The following is a 17,788-nucleotide window of genomic DNA, read 5'->3' on the forward strand; positions in this document are numbered from 1 at the left end:
GAAAGACCAAGAGCAAGAAGTGTCCTTAGTCTATGCCTTTGATTTTCTCATCTAAGACAAAAAGGAGCTGCCCTTACAGTAATTTTCAGCCCTATCTAGCATGCTATGACCCTATAATTATACTGTAGAAATTTTTTTATCTGATAGAAGAACTTAATTGTTCACCATAACAGTTAATTTTAGAATCTCTAGCTCCGAGTCAAGGTCTTATCTAAGAAAGTAATACCTTTCCACTCTTTTTAAGAATATTTAACTCTGTACCAGATAACCTAGTACCATGTTCTTTTGAAAACTGTATTCCAGTATTCATGCTCATGAATAAATTTACTTATAAAGCGAGCAGTGGAGGGTTTAATATTTGGGCTATATGCACTGAGCAATGAAAATGGTCAGACATAAAGGCATTATTTACAACTGGCTTTTTGATGTCTTCTCTGGGCTAGATCTGCAAAATGGGTATTCGTCAGTTCCTCCTCAGTAGATACACAGTAAGCAAACATTAAGTAGAAAAGCACAGGGGTGAAAAGCAGAGCATTTCAAATCAGAAGGAAGGAGGTTTTTATCCAGGCTCTGCCCATATGTATAATTAAAGATAAGTAATTTTACCTACCTAAGCTTGTTTATTTCTTTGTAAATAGAGAAAATGATGTCACTGTTTATTCACTGAATAGACTGTATAAAGATTAAACTAGTTTAGCATGGTGCTGGGTTCAATAAATATTAGTTATTATTATTTTATTATTGTTATTAGTTGAGACTAATATAGTGTGGGGCTAGGTATTACATGGGTGAAAAAGTCTTAATTGTAGTTGAACACCACACTGGGGCGGCAGTCTTTGAAGTATAATAAAGTTTGGAGAGATGGAAGAGAGGAGGATGGGATCCTTGACAGAAGAAACACATAGCCTATGGAGCATGAAAGACCTAGGCATGTTTGCAAAATGGTAGATCATCTAGTTTGGTGAACATAAGGGTATAATGGGAATGATGGTTGAAAAGGCAGGTTGGGTCCTTGGTTGTGGAAACAGGTGGAAGAGATTTCAGAGCTACAAGATCACACATTTTTTATTAATATTGAGAAAGTGGGTGCTTACACTACCAAACCAGTTTGCAGAGCCTCTTTAACTGTGGGGTGTTGTGTGCTTTCGGTACCACAGATTATTCCATCAGCCTCATCTCTCTGGCCTGTCTTCCCCCAACCAAGCCATTGGCAATCGGATCTCGCTCCCATGCTGACATTTCCCCGAGACTCATTTCATGCTATTTCTTCACGGGGGCATCTGGGCTGACAATGCAGAGAGACTTTTCCCACATAATTGAAAGGAATTTCTGATTATGCGCGGGGATGTCAGCCATGATGAGGTCTTGGACTGTTTCCAATTCCAGCTGCTTCTGATGACAGTGTTCCAGTCCCCCTCTCTCTCCCCCTCCCTGGCATTCTCCCTGTGAACTTTTTGCTCCCTTCTGGGAGTGATTTCTCAAGATAATATGCTATTTCCAAGCTTCCCTTTCTCCAGCCAGATTGATGGGTCCTGCGTGAAGTGTGCTCTTTTGGGGGGCCCAGCTCAGAAGCGCTGCTGTTGCACAGACCTGCACAAATTTCATCAGTAGTTACCCTGTCATTTCCATATCTGGAACCCTGTGCCTGACAGGAAAAGGTTGAGTGAACACACATATATTTTGGGTCTCTCTTTAGAGAAGTTCTTTTGAATATGCAGAACAAAGTGAGGGCTGCATTTATCTCTGACCTTTTCCGGCTCTTTTCTTGCATCTGTTAAGGGAAAAGCAGGCCTCCGAGCTCACCAGCCTCCTCTCCCACGGAGCAGATGATAGAGTTGCCTGGATTCACTTCCTCACCAGCCTTCATTGCTCAGGCCTGCCTAAATCTTTCCCCCTGTGGGTGATTCTCCTTGGGGTTTCTGGGGGATCTTAGGGAAAAATGAAAAAGGGTCCATAGGGAGTGGTTGAGGTAGGGGCTAAACATTCAGGACCTTGGGTTCTCCCTGTGTGTTCAGCCTTTAAAACTCTTCCACGAAGCGATTAACCCCATTGTTATCCTCTATGTGTTTCCTGGCAGAGGATGTGAGGAAAGAATGTGTATCAGGAACAGGGAAGGGAAAGATCGAGAAAGCATCAGGTCACTCCCTCACTGCCAATCAGAGACGATGGCTTGGCTTAGAACAAACAGTTCTCAGTCCGCAGTTTCATCGCAGATCTGGCGCAATCCAGGGGTGACTCTGGGGGCAGAAATCTACCAATATGAGCTTTTACCATTTCTTATAACTTCCCTGGGAAACAGCTATAATGTGGTAGAAAGAATTGGACTTATTATCAGGAGTCTTGATTTGGTCCTGGTTAGGCCTGTATGGCACTGTGCCTGGTGCATGGGAAGTGTTTAACAACGAAAATGTGATCTGGAGCAAGATCTTATATTAAATATGTTATATGTGTATACGCGCGCATGTGTGTGCGTATATATATACGCATACATATACATAGTCACAGCGTGCTTTTACTGTTAAAAGAGATTAAATGAAAGCACTATGAACAATGCCCTAAAAACAATGCTCCTAGCATAATACATATATACACGTATATATATGTTAATCTTAGCTTACCCTCCACTGGAACACTATTTTTCAGCCAACCTATCCATACATAAAATACCCACCTTGGATCCTTGAGACTTCACACTTGATCTTAGCCAAAAGGCCGAGAAGCGATGGATCCTTGAGATTTCACCATTAAATGTATGCTATTTCTTTTGATTAAGTCTTACATTTTCCTAATGACCACCTTTAAAATGCAAATGCACCTGGTTCGGGCATCACATTAAATCGTGTATGTGAACTAGTTTGAAAAATTACTTCCTAAGATAGGCAGAAAAGACCAAGTACTCTTTTGTTGAGTCAGAAAGAGGAGTTGGTAGGTCGAAGGATACTAGAAGAGAAAGCTGGAAACTGAGCCTTCATCAGAGATTGACCCTGTCTTTCTGGTCCAGGTGATCAGGCCCAATTTCTTTTTATATGGTAGGGAAGAATGGATGGAGGGGTTACCCTCTAAAGTCATGAGCAGAGACAGTATTTATTTGTTTTTTCCATGTCAACTGAGATTCATACAGAATAATTACTTTTACCTACAAGAGAATCTTAGCCTCTCCCAGGTGAGCTGGTTGCAGTCACTCATTCGGGAACCCTCATTACAACATCCCAAGGTGTTGCTTGGATTTTTCTTGGCTGAAGATGGCTCTTGATTCTCAAGGCCTGCCATGCTACTGTTGAATGACCAAAAATTTTAGGAAAGATTTAATTTAGTTGGGTGCTTAAGATCTTTGTTATTTATTGGCTATTAACATCATTTGAAACCCTTCAAAGTCCAATAGGACCAATTTCTCTTCAGTGTGAGAGGAGCAAAGGGTTAAACCAAATTAAAGCAAAATTATGAGGAACCTGAGGTTTGCCTTAAACCCTTCCACTTGCTCTTTACATTTCTCCCTTGTCCACATGGCCTTTTCTCTCTACTCTCAACATTGGAGGCCCAAAACATTTCTGGGTTTCACAGTTGCACAGTTTCACTAATTGTTAAATGGAAAAAAACCTAACTTCACAAATGATAACAAGGGAAACAACACTACATAAATTCATATACCTAATGTGACGGAAAATATTCTGTGGGTCCTTCCTTAAATCTTGCCATGGAAGCAGTCATCAAATCTACCCATATCTCAGTCTCTGACTCCTAGAAATGTATACTGAGGGAAAAGTTAACAATGAATCCCAGGGACCAAGGTTTCTTAGCTTGTGGTAAGCAAAGATATGGCTGCTATTTTAAGTCTTCTTTTCCCTCCCACGTTGCCACCCTCAACTCATGCCTCTTCTATATATTCTAATGTCATGAAACTCAACCACAACAAGCCAAAGTATACATTCAAAGGAAATGAATAACCATATGCACAAGGATGTCACTCTTCTGGGAGGCCTTGCTCTTTAGCACTGATCATAAGACCTTCATTCAGGTAAGGGGATAGCATCAGAGTGTGTCTCTCTGTCCCACTAGTTAAAGCTGCTCGAAGGAGGTACCTGTTGTTCCTGACCTCCTGTGCCCCACAGGATTGAGGAATGAGTATGCACAGAGCGCCAAAGGGACATGAAAGGTCGTGCCACGCAGATGTTTCTGATCCAAGGTGTCAACCAGTGAGCCTAACATTTGCCATTCATTAATCAAAAAAAGGATTAAACTTGCAGTGTATCTTCTCTAATAAAGAACTGCCTCTTTGCTCTGATTATAGTTCTTCAACTCAGGAACCAGAAGTAGGCTGAGCCAAAATAGCCTCTGAGAGCCGGGTAAGTAGGGGCCCTGGGAAGGGAGAAAGCTGATGAACCAGCTCAACATCAACAAAAAGCTCTGATTTGTAGCATTTGCTGATTTCCATGGTGTAAATACTTCCATCATGACCAATTTCAAGCTACCAACATGAAGTTACTGAAATTGGAATTGGGGAAAGATGAGCTCTGTTGGCTTGGTGTGTGAGTCAGCTCCAGCATACCAATGGGAGAGTGACCTTCGCGAGGTCACAAGGTCACTAAAATGTCAAACCACAGGCTGACATGATGTTCCAGCATACTTGCTCACTGTTTAATCAATTTGCTATTTAAAATGGGAAGATGTTAATTCCTTATTTTTTAATTTATTGTTAAGAAAGGCAAACCGATACATGTAGCACCTCATCTGGATATATCTGGAGTCTTGGAAGCTTGACTACCTTATGTTCTCCTACAAGTGGACCTTGACAGCTTGTCTGGAGATTCTATCAGGGGAGCAGAGCCACTCATGTATTCTTGACCAAAGACTGGTCCTCCTCTCTCAGGGGAGATTATCCTCCTCCACGAAGCATGAAGTTTTGGGAAGAGTGTACTTGGAGTGGAGAGAGAAGAAGGGGACAGCTGCCTAGCCAGCCAGATTAGCCAAATCAATGCTGCCAATCGATGATGTGACAGATGACAAAGTAAGATCATCTCTCACATCCAAAGATGTAATTCTTCACATGTGGTTTCTTTTTGTTCTTAGGCATGCCAGATTCAGCTAGTTTCTGAGAACCCCAAAACCAAGGAGAAGGATGTATTGAGGCAAGAAGCCCCATTCTCTCTATAATGTAGAGGAAACCTTATTCCACTTTACATTTGTAAAATCTTGGTAATTTTCCCCAAACACATAGGCTACCAACTCACTGTGGGACCCTGGTCAAGTCATTTCCCTTTTCTGGACTGTTGTTTTTGCATCTGCAAAATGAGGAAGATAGATTACAAAATCTGTCAAGTTCCTCGTAGTTTTAACATTCCTCTTATCCAAAACTGAAAATCCCAAAGCTACAAATCCAAAATATAAAATACAAGTGAAAAATTTCAGTCAAAGAAACACCTTTTTCTGTTTACATGCTGTTGGATAACCAGTTCCCTGCCCCTCAGTCAAATGGAGCTGTGATTCTGACAGATTTTCTTCCTCGCTCCTCATGCAGGGCCTCAGCATGCTGTGTGATTTGAAAGGATACCAGCAAGTCCCAGCCTTTGTCCTTAAACTGCTCTCCCACTGGCCCACTACTTGGCCTGACATTCTACCTTTATATATAAACTCTGTTCCATTCTGAAGTGCATAGACCACTCTGATGAAGCAGATGGAATCTATCAGTCACCATGAATGCTTTTGTATCCATAAGTACTCTACCAGATACCAGCTGAGCCAATTCTCCCAATAATGAGAGACACACACCAGGTATGTGTGGAGGGGGAGAAGTAGAAGACAGAGTCAGTCTCAGGTCCTGGGGAGGTGGAGGTATGGCCCAGGCAGAAGGCTGCAGCTAGTTCCCCTGGGCCGCCAGAGGACAGCCAGTGGGTGGCTTTCGGGTGGTGGGAGAGGGGGAAGGCACTAAAGGAATAAGAAGGATCCTGAAGAGGAAGGTAGAAAGTGACAGAGAGGAGATAATGCTAAGTGAAATAAGTCAAGCAGAGAAAGACAATTATCATATGGTTTCACTCATTTATGAAACATAAGAAATAGGAAGATCGGTAGGAGAAGGAAGGGAAGAATGAAGAGGGGGTAAACAGAAGGGGGAATGAACCATGAGAGACTATGGACTCTGGGAAACAAACTGAGGGCTTCAAAGGGGAGGGGGAGGGGGGACTGGGATAGGCTGGTGATGGGTATTAAGGAGGGCACATATTGCATGGTGCACTGGGTGTTATACGCAAATAATGAATCATGGGACATTGCATCAAAAACTGGGGATGTACTGTATGGTGACTAATATAACAAAGTAAAAATTATTTAAAAAAAAAAAGAAAGTGACAGAGAATTCTCTAGCTCGCTCTTTGCTGAGATCTACCTCGCACATTTCTGACTTTGATAGAGATGGGAACGGTGACAGAGGGATCCTTGGCATTAGTTATATCATTGCCTTTGTCTCTATGATCGTCAAGAGTGACTTCCACACCTGGTAGCACCTGGCTGGACAGACCCCAGAGTCTGTCCTCATCAAAACCTTTCCTGCAGCTGATCCAGCCAGCATATACTGGGGAGGAGACCGAAGGGGAGGAGAACAAATGTGGAAGGAGGCCAAGAAGGAGGCCCCTGGGTGAAGTGGGGGACTAACCCCAGAAAGGACAATGCGACTGCAGTGACTGCTGTGATTAGTGAGTGCGGGGAGCCAGAGGAGCTTGGCTGATGAAGCTGGGCTGACGGGATGGATTCAGATTTCTGACTGGGGAGGCAGCTGTGCTCTGTTCTCTCCTCCAGGGCACTCTGCTTCCCGGTAAGTCCTTCAGAAAGGAAACACTAAAACATAGTTATACTCACTCTACCCCTGCTGGTGAAATCTTCTAATTAAAAAGCTAATAAGCTTTTTGAAGTTAGTTTTTTTTCTTGGAGGGGGTTCCTTTGCTTGGGTGTACACGCTTAGGCTGTTTATGGGATAATCTAGTGCCAGGTGCAGCCCTAAACTGGCTAAGTGGACAACTTATGTGTGCTGAGTGCACAAGAGAGAGCCCATTCACAGTCCTAGAAAAATAATTAAAAGTAACAATAGTAATAGTAATAATAATAATAATAGCTAACAGATACATTATTATAGGCCAGGTGACAGAGCTGTGACTTGAACCCAGTCCTTCTGGCTCTAGAGTCTGTGATCACCCCCTATCAAAAGACAGATGTCTTCTTCTCACCAAGAATGTAACCCAAGTGAGACAGGGGGAAGAGCACCGAGGTAGGGAGCTATAGGTGACCTGGGATCTGTGACACTGGGCACAATACTGTCTCTTATCCTCCATTTCTTCTCTAATCAGAGTAGCAAAGAGGACTATCAAGATCAAGACGTCGCACTGTTGCGTGTCCTGCTTTGTGTCTGGTGACGCTCACGCCCCGTAAGAGAACGCACACTGTTTTGTCCATGAAGTACGAAGTACCTGTAATGACCACTTACTAGGCAAGATTACTAAGATTACTCTAGGGGAATGATCTCACAAGGCCAGAAAGCTAGAAAAAGACAGAAATGGGACCTGCCCCACCATTTCTAACTGTCAAGCTGGGACATGAGAAGAAAGCAGGGGTTTTGCACGGTGTTCCTCTGAGCCAGGGGGCTTAGGAAGTCTACGTGTCCCACTGGGGCTACTGGGGTTTGAGTGGAAGGGAGGCAGGGCAAAGAGGAGTGAGGGTCCTCTTGACTTATTTAACCTGTCTGTGATTTCTTTTAAAGATTTCATGGCTTGAAAAAGCTTGTGATTCACCCTGTTCCCGGCCTGTCACCCTTCACATCAGGGGCTACAACGGGGCTTCCGATCACTGTCACTAAGAGCAAAGATGTAAGGAGAGAATGGTGCTTTAGTTCTTGTCAGTAAAAACTAGTGAGGCCCTGTGAGTGAATTCCTGTTCATGAGACAACCCATTCCCACTCCTGGAAAAATGATTTGAGACAACACTGACAATAAAAGTGAACAAAACATGTCATGCTTGCTAGGTGCCAAGCACTATTCTAAAATTGCGTGTTGCCTAATCTATGCTGCTTGTAAAAATTTACAGTTCTTTACAACGCGAGACCATCGACTCCTTTCCAGAAGAAAACAGTTTTCTCTCTTGTAATCTGTTATAGATACATTCACTCCTGTTCCATATATGTATGGATATCTATACCTTTGTATACATACACACACCCATATGTATAACATAGGTAAACATACATGTGTATATATGCTCACGTACAGATTAATTCTTCTTTTCCTTTGTCCATCTTCAGAATGCCGCTGTTACAGAAGCGCTACCACCCTCTTGCTCTTATCTGACTTTCATCCTTGCAATGACTGAAATAAGTAAATCGACCAACCACAGGGAAGAGCCTTGAAGCACAGTGCAGGGAAATTTTCATTTTAAGAGTTTGGAGACCTGAATTCCAGACTCAATTTTCATTAGTCATGTAGCAGGTTCAAGCAATGTTTCTTAATTATCTCCTAAGCATAAAGGATCGTGGAAATACCATAAGTACATGATACAGTCATGAGGGACGCAGGAAATATAGAGGGACATGGGGTAGAAGGAAGATACAGGGACATGGGGGGTGCAGGGGAAATAAAGGGCCATAGCGGGGGGTATGAGGAAGATAAAGGGGCATGGGGGGAACAGAGGGAAGATAAAAGGGCATGGTGGGGGGACACAGGGTAGGTAAAGGGCCATGGGGGTAGAGAGAAGATATAGGGACATGTGGGGGGCACAGGGAAGATAAAGGGACATGAGGCAGGGGTATGGGGAAGATAAAGGGGGTATGGAAGGGTGCGAGGTGAGGAATGGGGAAGGTGCTGGCATTTGAAATGAGTCTGGAAGGATGGGTACAGATATTTATTTGTACTTGGCCTCTTTTGGCAAGGGAGGGGACTGAATTTTAATGGTGAGGAGGGGGCCTCGTGAGGCAACAAAAAAGAGGCAGGGAGCCCAGGGTGAGGGTAGTATGCTGAAGCCCCTTCCCCACTCCGACACTTTCTTCTCATCCGTTAAAGGAGCAGTGAGGCCTGAGTAGCTGACTTCCCCAGGCCCCAGCCCAGGCATTACACCCGAGGAAGTGGTTCATGCCCAGGTAGCTTCCATTCCTGGCTCCCCAAGTAACACGGTCCCTCCCATCAGTGCCACCTGGCAAAGACCCAACAGTTGCTTTTGTCTTAATCCATGGTGTTCCAGAATCAACCTCTGCATTTCTCCATCTTCCACTTCTAAGCACAGCCTCATTGATATTCTGCAAACTTTCCTGGCCCCCTTCTTGTCTAATTCTGTGAGAAGACATTTCAATGAGTCTGAGGCGGGACAATTTAGAGCTGAGACTCGGATCTCTATTCACAGCCAGGGTACGTTCTCACCAGATTTGAGTCAGGAGGCTAAGCTTTTTAGATCCCCCAATGGCATTGTCTCCAAGTTTTCTCGGGGCCAGCCTGCCAAGTTCATGTGAGGTGCTGATCTCCCTGCTTTCACAGACCTACTTATTAGCAGCTTTCTTTCTTTCTTTTTCTTTTCTCTTTTTTTCCCCCTTCCAAGCCCATAGATACAATTATTAGAAATTCCTGGTTTTGTGCCCATATTGAAAGAAGGCCTGAATGGGTATGCTAAGGACCCGAAAGTGAGCCACTCTCCCTAACTCCAGCTTATGCGGTTAATTAGATTTGGATGGTTTCAGAGGAGCAGCTGGAGTTTTCAGAAAATGGGAACCATAAAAAGGGACTATTCAAGGTATTTTGGAGGGGCCTTATAAAACAATATAGCTGTGAAATGGGGTTTGGGAAATACAACGCTCTTGATTGGGGGGGAGGTTTCGGGGGAGAGGGGCGGGCAAGGGGCAACAGGATTGGGTGTGAGCAGGCAGGGAAATGCCAGGCCAGGGCAGATTCTGTTCACATGGATGCTGTCAAGCGGGTGCCACACAGCTCTGGTCCCTAGAGCAGCTCTGTCCCTAGCCTGGGGGAGCGGCTCCAGCACAAGCCAGAGGCAGGTCAACTGGGGAAGATGGTAGTTAAATACTGGCCTTGGAGGGGAAGCCTACTCTCATTTAGCTGAAACTATTCAGTTTTTCAGAAAATACAGTTTCTGCAGTGCTGACTTTGCACTCTGCAGACAGCATGGGTGACAATCCCCCGGCTGAGTCCAACTGCAGAAGAACCACACTCTCCTTACTTTGGACTGCATACAGCCTGCCCTGGACGTGCCTGATGGCTGAACCTCTGTGATCGCCCTCGTTCCTTGCAGTGTGGTATTTTAAACTTGTTGACTACGCAGACACCCTACGGAGCACGCGTCTCCACAGCCACAGTCTCACAATGTGACTGGGCCTTTCCCTGGCCTGTCCAGAATTCACAGGGGGTTCTTCATCTCCAAGACCAGGAGGGTCTTTCACACTCAGTTACTCACTCGTGATGATGTATGTAGAGCCTTCATGAGAACGTGTGGAAGGGCAGTGAGGTGCAGGAGGGCCGGGAAGGGGGTGCCTACAGGCAAGCAGGAGGATAGGTGACTTTCCATTGCTCTGGCAGGAGGGCAGCTCACAGCCACATTCCCCTCACAAATTCTACGGCTCAGTAGTCGGTGATCTAATGCTGCTGGGGACGGCGGTCAGGGGTGCTTCCAGGGAGAAGGTGGGCATGAACGGCGGCATTTTGTGTCGCAGAGCAGTAATTAGGAAGCTTTTTGTAACCTAGCTTTTTGTTTGTTTGTTTTTTTCCTAATTACTGGAAGATTTTCTTTAGATCAAGTTCTATATAGGACTCCAGACTACGAACCTGGGAGAAGCAGAGCGACCCTGGCTAAAAGGAGGCAGGAGGGCCGCGCTTGGCTCCTGCTTGTTCTCATTCCTCGGATGGCCTCTTGGGTCCAGGCGCAGAGCACAGGGGCCCCCTGGTAGCTCTGGAGCCTCTGTGTTCTGCAAAGTAGCCTTCTGCCAAATCCAGACGTTTTAACCTGTCCCATCTGTTTTTTATATTAGGGTCCGTCTGTAGGTCTGCCCCTTTCCTCCATTCCTGATCCACATGGAGTCAATGTGTGACAGACTGTCTGGCTGTGTAGGTGGGAGCTGTGTGGGACCAAAATGTGGTTATTAATACCGGTGTGTCCATGGGCTGTCAAGCCCCGGAGAGAATCATGGTTTCAAAGAATAGCTCACTCATTCCTTTAGCAAAAGACCACCTTCTTATACCAAAAACATGGCACTGAGTCCTGCTGCTACTGGGGTGAATGAGACGTGGTTCCTTCTGTGAAGGGGTTTGTACTCTAATCAGGGCGAAAACCACACACACAATGAGTACAGTGCAGGACCACTTCATCAGGACTGCATCAGAAGGCCACCAAATGCTCTCAGAGGAAGGAGGGAGACTTTCATCTCAGTGATCTGACAGGAACTACACAATGTGCTACCCAGTTTCTGGGGAGAGAACAAGCGGGGAGGGACGTGGGCGCCTGCTGCCCAGTGGATTCTGTTTTGACTTTTTAAAGGTTTAAATATTAGAAGACAGGGAGTGAATAGAAAAAAGAAGTAAAGAATTTAGGGGTGAGGGAGGAGGGAGAGAAAGAAGGAGAGAGGTCTGCTTTGGATAAGCTTTCAGTGGGTAACACTATAAAACCTCCCTTTTCTCTTCAGAACCCTGATATTTTTAGATACTGTCTGCTCCTAGTTCTTGTCTTTTCAATTGTCTGTGTGCCCTTTCTCTCTGTGGCATATTTTTAGATTGTTGGCTTCTAAAAGGCAAGAATGGTGGGCAGGTATTTCAGTCAATCACTTTACAGTCCAAGTGTTTCTCTTCCTTGGAAATCAGATCACCAGCTGGAGAGCCTTTAGGCAAATGGAACACACTTGGAGTACCCACTTTCTGTGTTAGCTGGGGTGGAGGTGAGGTATTAGGATGTCTACATAGGACAGGGCCCTGGTCTCCAGAAATGGACTACTTGGAGAGACAAGACAAACTACCAGAAACTTTTTTAAAAAAGTGAACTCCTAAACCCTGGGATGTCTATGAATGTAACTGGTGTTGACCATTTGAGTGGCTAGAGGATATTGCTGCAGGGTGGGGGTGAGCTAAGGTTCACCTTCCTGCAGAAGGTTCACGAACTAGGATAGAAATTGAATTAGTAAGTTATTCAATGTCTAGACTTTAGTCCCAGATACTGTGGGGGACACAAAAAGTAGAAGACCGTTGAGTCACTTTCTGTTTTCTGGGGCGGGCGGTGGGAGTATACAACACATCTAGGAAGCTATCCTTCCCAGTTAAGGAGTGCACAGACATGCGCTGTTGGGTTCTGTGGTTCCAACAGTGTCAGAGCAGAGAAGGGAGAGATCTTCATGGGGCTGAGTGGCCATCAGGGGAGGGAGTACCTCTGATGAAGAAGGGGAATCCGGAGAAATGATAAATCAAACAGAGCAGGGTTAACCGGGAAGGGAGGAGGTAGAGGAATAGCTTGGGCAGAGGTCCAGAGGCAGGTTAAGCATAATCTGGTTAAAATGAAGACATCTCCTGATAGGAGTGGAGGGTCTGGGCTGGCAAAGAGCATGAGGGGAATGTGGGCAAAGATTCTGAGTAGAGATTGCACATGAGTTTGCAGACTGGGGGCCTTGAATCCCAAGCTAAGAGATGTGAACTTTTTCCTGTAGTCAAGAGAAGCTCTTTTTTGGACCAGGAAACTGAGCCCCTATCATTTCATCAGTTGGAGAGAAGCCCTCACCAGTGGTCACTAGTCTGTGGTCAGACAGCAGAAACTTGTACCACGTTGTTCTGCAGCATTCGGAGGCACAGACAGAAGGAGCTGGAAGCAGCTCACCATAATTGGCTCTCTCTAGGCTGCTGCCTTGTTGGGAGGAGAGGTGGTGCTCCCTCCTCTGCACACAGTGATTGCTGGCCCAAAATAGCCCTGCACCTGCTCCAAGATGCCTGCAAGATAATTTCAGCTTCCAAGGAAACTGCCCTGATTGGTGTTGATTTTTCATGATCTCCCTTCAGGCGAACACCTGGAGATAAGCACCTGATTGTGGAGGTGCACCCTGGCGAGTTGAAGGCATGGAGGTATACAGCCTAGGTGCTCCTTATCTCCTCCCAGGAAAGGAAGGCTCTGGCTCTGGGGGCCTCCCACCCCACAGGTATCGGAACCAAAAGACTGGGCATTAACTGACTGATGCAGAGGGCAGGGAAGGGGGCAGAGGGGGTATAGTATGGGGAGTAGGAGGCGGAGCCATCGCCCTGGACAGCCAACTTGGAAGCAATGCTTGAAGTGGGCCCTGCCTCCTTTCTCTGATTTACAGTCTGACCCTGACCTATCTTCCCAGCTTATCTCCCACCTCTGCACACTCTCCCACTTCAGCTCAAAACAGCCCTCTAGAAAGGCCTTCCTTTAGCTCATGCCTGGAGTTCTGGTCTGCTCACCTAACCAGGCGCTTCCCTTTCAGCTCAAACATCACTTTTTCTTAGATCCAACTGTGACCTTCTACATGCAGAAAAATCCAGGGGACATGGGAGAAATAGAAATAACTGGCTGAAAACTGGAAGGAATCACAGATTAGCGAATTGGCGTCATATTTAAGGCATATTATTGATGCCTGCCTGCTATGCTTAACACTGTCAAGAGTGATTGTATATGCATTCTGTCACCTAGTTCTCTCCAGAACTCTAGGTGGCGGTTGTAGGTATCCTTGTATCCACTTTTCAGGTGTTTATTAACTTGCTCAAGGCCATGTAACTAGAAGTGTTAGAAGCCAGGGCTGGACCTGGTGGTCCAAGTTTACAGTCCTTTCTCTATGTTGTTCCATCTTGGTCCCACATTATACACTTAATTATAGGTAGAGAAAGTTACTTAAATCAAGTCAAGTTTTATGATACAGTGTTTTACTATGTTCCTCTGGTGGACCACTGGGGCTCTGAGAATCCTCACCAATACTTCTCCTTCCAAGCCTCACCTGAACTCAAGCAGGCACTGCTTTCAGAAAGAGTGGCCTGTAAGAGTAGTGAGGCTTTGGCCAGCAAGATAAAGTTCATTTCTACTGTTTCTTCCATTTCTGAAGCATACTCTTCATTGCAACTCAGTCCCTCTGGCAAATTTTTGGAGAATTTAATGTGGAATCCTCATTTTGGCACTTCACTGGGACAAAGGATAGACAACTAAACCTTTCTCTCATTCTCTCTCCTTCAAAGAGTTTATTTCTTATTATTTTTTTCACACTGAATATATGCACAATCGAATACCTTGACTGGGAAATTATGGGGCCCTTACCCTCTCACCTGTGCTGATTCATGAACTTTGTTATGTCTCCCTCTCTCTCTTTTTTCCTGTTTTGTGGTTACCAAAAGCTCTATGTCTGAGAGCAAGGGTTTTCTAGAAGTCTTCTGAGATGTGGCAAGTCCAAGCGCTTCACCAACGTGTGAAAACAGCTTCTTCCAGGATCCTGTCAGTCCACCAACCTGCTCTGCTTCTTACACCCCTTAGAACATGAGCCTGGGAACATTACTCTCCTCACGGCACCCGTAGCCTCTCCTTGCTCCTATGATTGTAGTTGTGAGGATGGGGTGAAGGACAGGCAGATCCAAATGCACACACTTATTTTTCTCTCTCTTCTTGTAATTCTACCGTATTTCTCCCTCAAGCTCTGTTTTCTTAACCTGTCCTGGTAGCAGTGGTTTAAAAAAGAAAAAAAATTGTGTCCCAAGCCCATTGCCTCAGGAAAAAAAGTCAGAGAGTATAAGAGAAAACCTGCTTGCCTTTGCAGTGACCCTCAGCTGCTCCTCCAGGCCCCATTCTAACTGTAGCTTTCTCTATCCTCAAGCCTATAGACCCAGCCTCTCCAACATCCTGAACTGCAGCTCCCACATCTCTAGAATTAAGCAAGTAAACAAAATCCACAGGCCAGTGAAGCCTGCCCCCATTATCCTCCCTGACATGTAACACTGGTGTCCCTGTCATATTCCAGATGACTGCAGGCCCCAGGCCTTCCAGGCACTCATTTCTTTAGGGCTGATGGCTTCATGTACCTGGACCCAAGACCAGCTCAGACTGCTGCTTCCCAAACCTGGCTGATCATCCCAATTACTTAGGGAACTTCCAAAAAGATTTGCCTCTAAACACCATCAAGAGATTCTGATTCACTAGATCTATATTTTGTTAAAGCTCCTGGCTAATTCTAGTAAGAGCTGGCCGGGTTCGAGGACCACTAATCCAGATCACTAGTAATTATATCATTCTTAATCTGTACCTTTATCTCTTTGTACTTTCAGCCGACATTTTATTTCCTCCAGCTAGGACTTTTGGGAGAGCCAGCTTTCTGGTCTCAGATTCGACTACTTTCCATTCATTCCTGATTCTGAGCCACACCTCATTAGTCGAATTCGTTGCTGTCTATGCTGATGTGATGGTTTTTCTTCCAAGACATCTACAAGTGGGAGACTATCCCACCCTAGAAAATTCTGTAAACAGGATACAAGTCCACTGAGTGGGCTTTGTTGTGTAACTAGCACCCCTGTACAGTGATGATCATTGAAAATAAGATATTCACAGTCATAGTAATAGTCACCTATAGTAGGAAACAAAGTTGTTCCATATCCATGATCTCACTTGGTCCTAGTAAAAGCTCTAATACCTACCTGTGTCATTTCAATGGTACAGAGTTATAAACTGAGACCTAGAGAAGGCAAGGGGTACGTACAAGGATCCATAGAAACTGTCTTTCTGGCTTTTTGAGCACCGAAGGTCACAGCATGCTGAGCAGAGCTATACTTTTGGTGTACTGTAACGTAGTCAAAAAGCTGACATGTTCACAAAGCCCTTAGCTCCTCCCCATCAGAGTCACCACAAAATCCCTCGGGTATTCACAGCTGTTCTGGACTGCCCTCTAACTCTTATAGCAGCTGCTTCTCAGTCTCCAGCAGTCAACCCCTCCCTTGTACCCTGGTTGGGATTCATCCCTCTGGTTTCCTTGATTCTTGCTTCCTTGGATGTAAGCTTGCCCTGACTGTTCCCCAGCAGCCGAACCTGGTCAGCTCACTGGTCAGCCCACCCAGTGTTCTGAGATGGAATGGAATATTCAAACAATAGTTCTGAGATATTTGGGCCTAGGTATTGTCTGAAGCCAGGGTAAGCCTTATGGAGGCTCTGACAGTGTGAGCGTAGTGCAGGGGTCTTTGTGCTTCCTACCCAAAAATGCCTTCCTCTCCAAACTACCTTGGCAGCCAGAAAAAGATGGTTTCTTACATCTGTGTGAGATTTGAATCATTATCAGCATTATAAGTTGTCCTTTACTGAACACCTACTACGTTCCAGGCCCTGTGCTTTGTATACTTTGTCTCCCTGAAAGAGTGAGGTATGATCTTTTTATAGACCAGGGCCTTTGGACTCAAAGATATTAATGCAGAAATGCTACAGGCTACACAACCAGGAGGTAAAAGGGCCTGTCTCCATGTCTCAAAGGCAGGTCAGCCTCAAGTGTTTGTTCCATGATATTATCTTTCTTCAGTTCTATCAATATATGATCCATTTAACATATCACACATCTTTTTAAAAAAATACGTAGGAGTGATCAGTCACTGACACGCTTCGGTGAGCATTCTTAGTTGATGCTTCTCAGTACACACGGCCGGAAATCCTTTGGGATCTGAGAGGGGAGAACCACAGGTAATTTGGAGGTTGAGCCACATGGGGAGTGAGGGCTGGGGTGGGCAGTGCACAGGGTGAAATTGTGAAAATTTCATCTTTCCTAATTTCACTTCATCTGGTCATTACTATGGAATTTGGTTTTTTACCAAAGCAGTGGCTTTACCAGGGCATTAACAACCTCACCTCACTAGATAGCCAAGTGCCACCAGCTTGGGGGATATCGTTCTGACTCCACCAGAGAGGACTCGGGTATAGTGCCCCTCGGAGATCTGAGGGTATGCTTACATGTTTGTCTGCTCTATTGAACTGGGAACCTCCACAAGTCAAGACTATTATTTATATGGCTTTTCTCTAGCATTGGCCACACAGTCAACATTACTCAAGTTGTAATGAAGAGGTGAGTAGAGGAATGAGTCAAAATAACCTTTGTTAACACCAATACCCAGAAGCCAGCCCATCCAGTTCCCGTCTATTTCCAAAGGATCCTCAGAAATCAGCCTTCTCCCGACGTCTAGAAGCTTCGCTGATTGATTTACCAGGGATTCTTGAAGACTATCGATTAGGTAAATAGAATGCTAACAAGTTGGACTGGTGAGCCAGAGAACATCAATAGCTGAGATAAGCTTGAATCAGCGACTTCTACTGGTTATAGCACAGGTAATTTGTCTTTATATTTACTTAGTATTGATGTTAAAGAGAACAATTATTCATTCACTTTATAGCTTACCTCAAACCTACCCCCTCCAAAAAATTACATCAAGTGCCTTAGATATTAAAGAGATAAAGCTAAGAGTTTTTCTTCTTTCTCATAATGGAAGGAGACCAATTGAGAACAAATAATTCCCATTATCCCCACCCATTATGCCCTTCTTAAAAGAGTCTCCATTCATCTTGTTAAAAATATTTTTAATCTCAGAAAGGAGAAAACAATTAGCAACTCATTTAATCTGTCCATTTGACACAAATCTCTTAAGATTTAAGAAGAAAAGCCAGCCTAAGCTGCCATAGGTAGATTAATACAAAAGATTGATAATCCAGGGACCTATATTTAATCTTGGAAGGAGGTGTAAAAAAAACCCACTAGTCACAGGCTTCACGTATGCCTACCACACTCTGACTCTCAAATACACCCATCTCCTTGGTA

The sequence above is a fragment of the Ursus arctos genome, unplaced genomic scaffold (genome assembly GCF_023065955.2).
Source record: "Ursus arctos isolate Adak ecotype North America unplaced genomic scaffold, UrsArc2.0 scaffold_17, whole genome shotgun sequence".
Taxonomy (NCBI): domain Eukaryota; kingdom Metazoa; phylum Chordata; class Mammalia; order Carnivora; family Ursidae; genus Ursus; species Ursus arctos.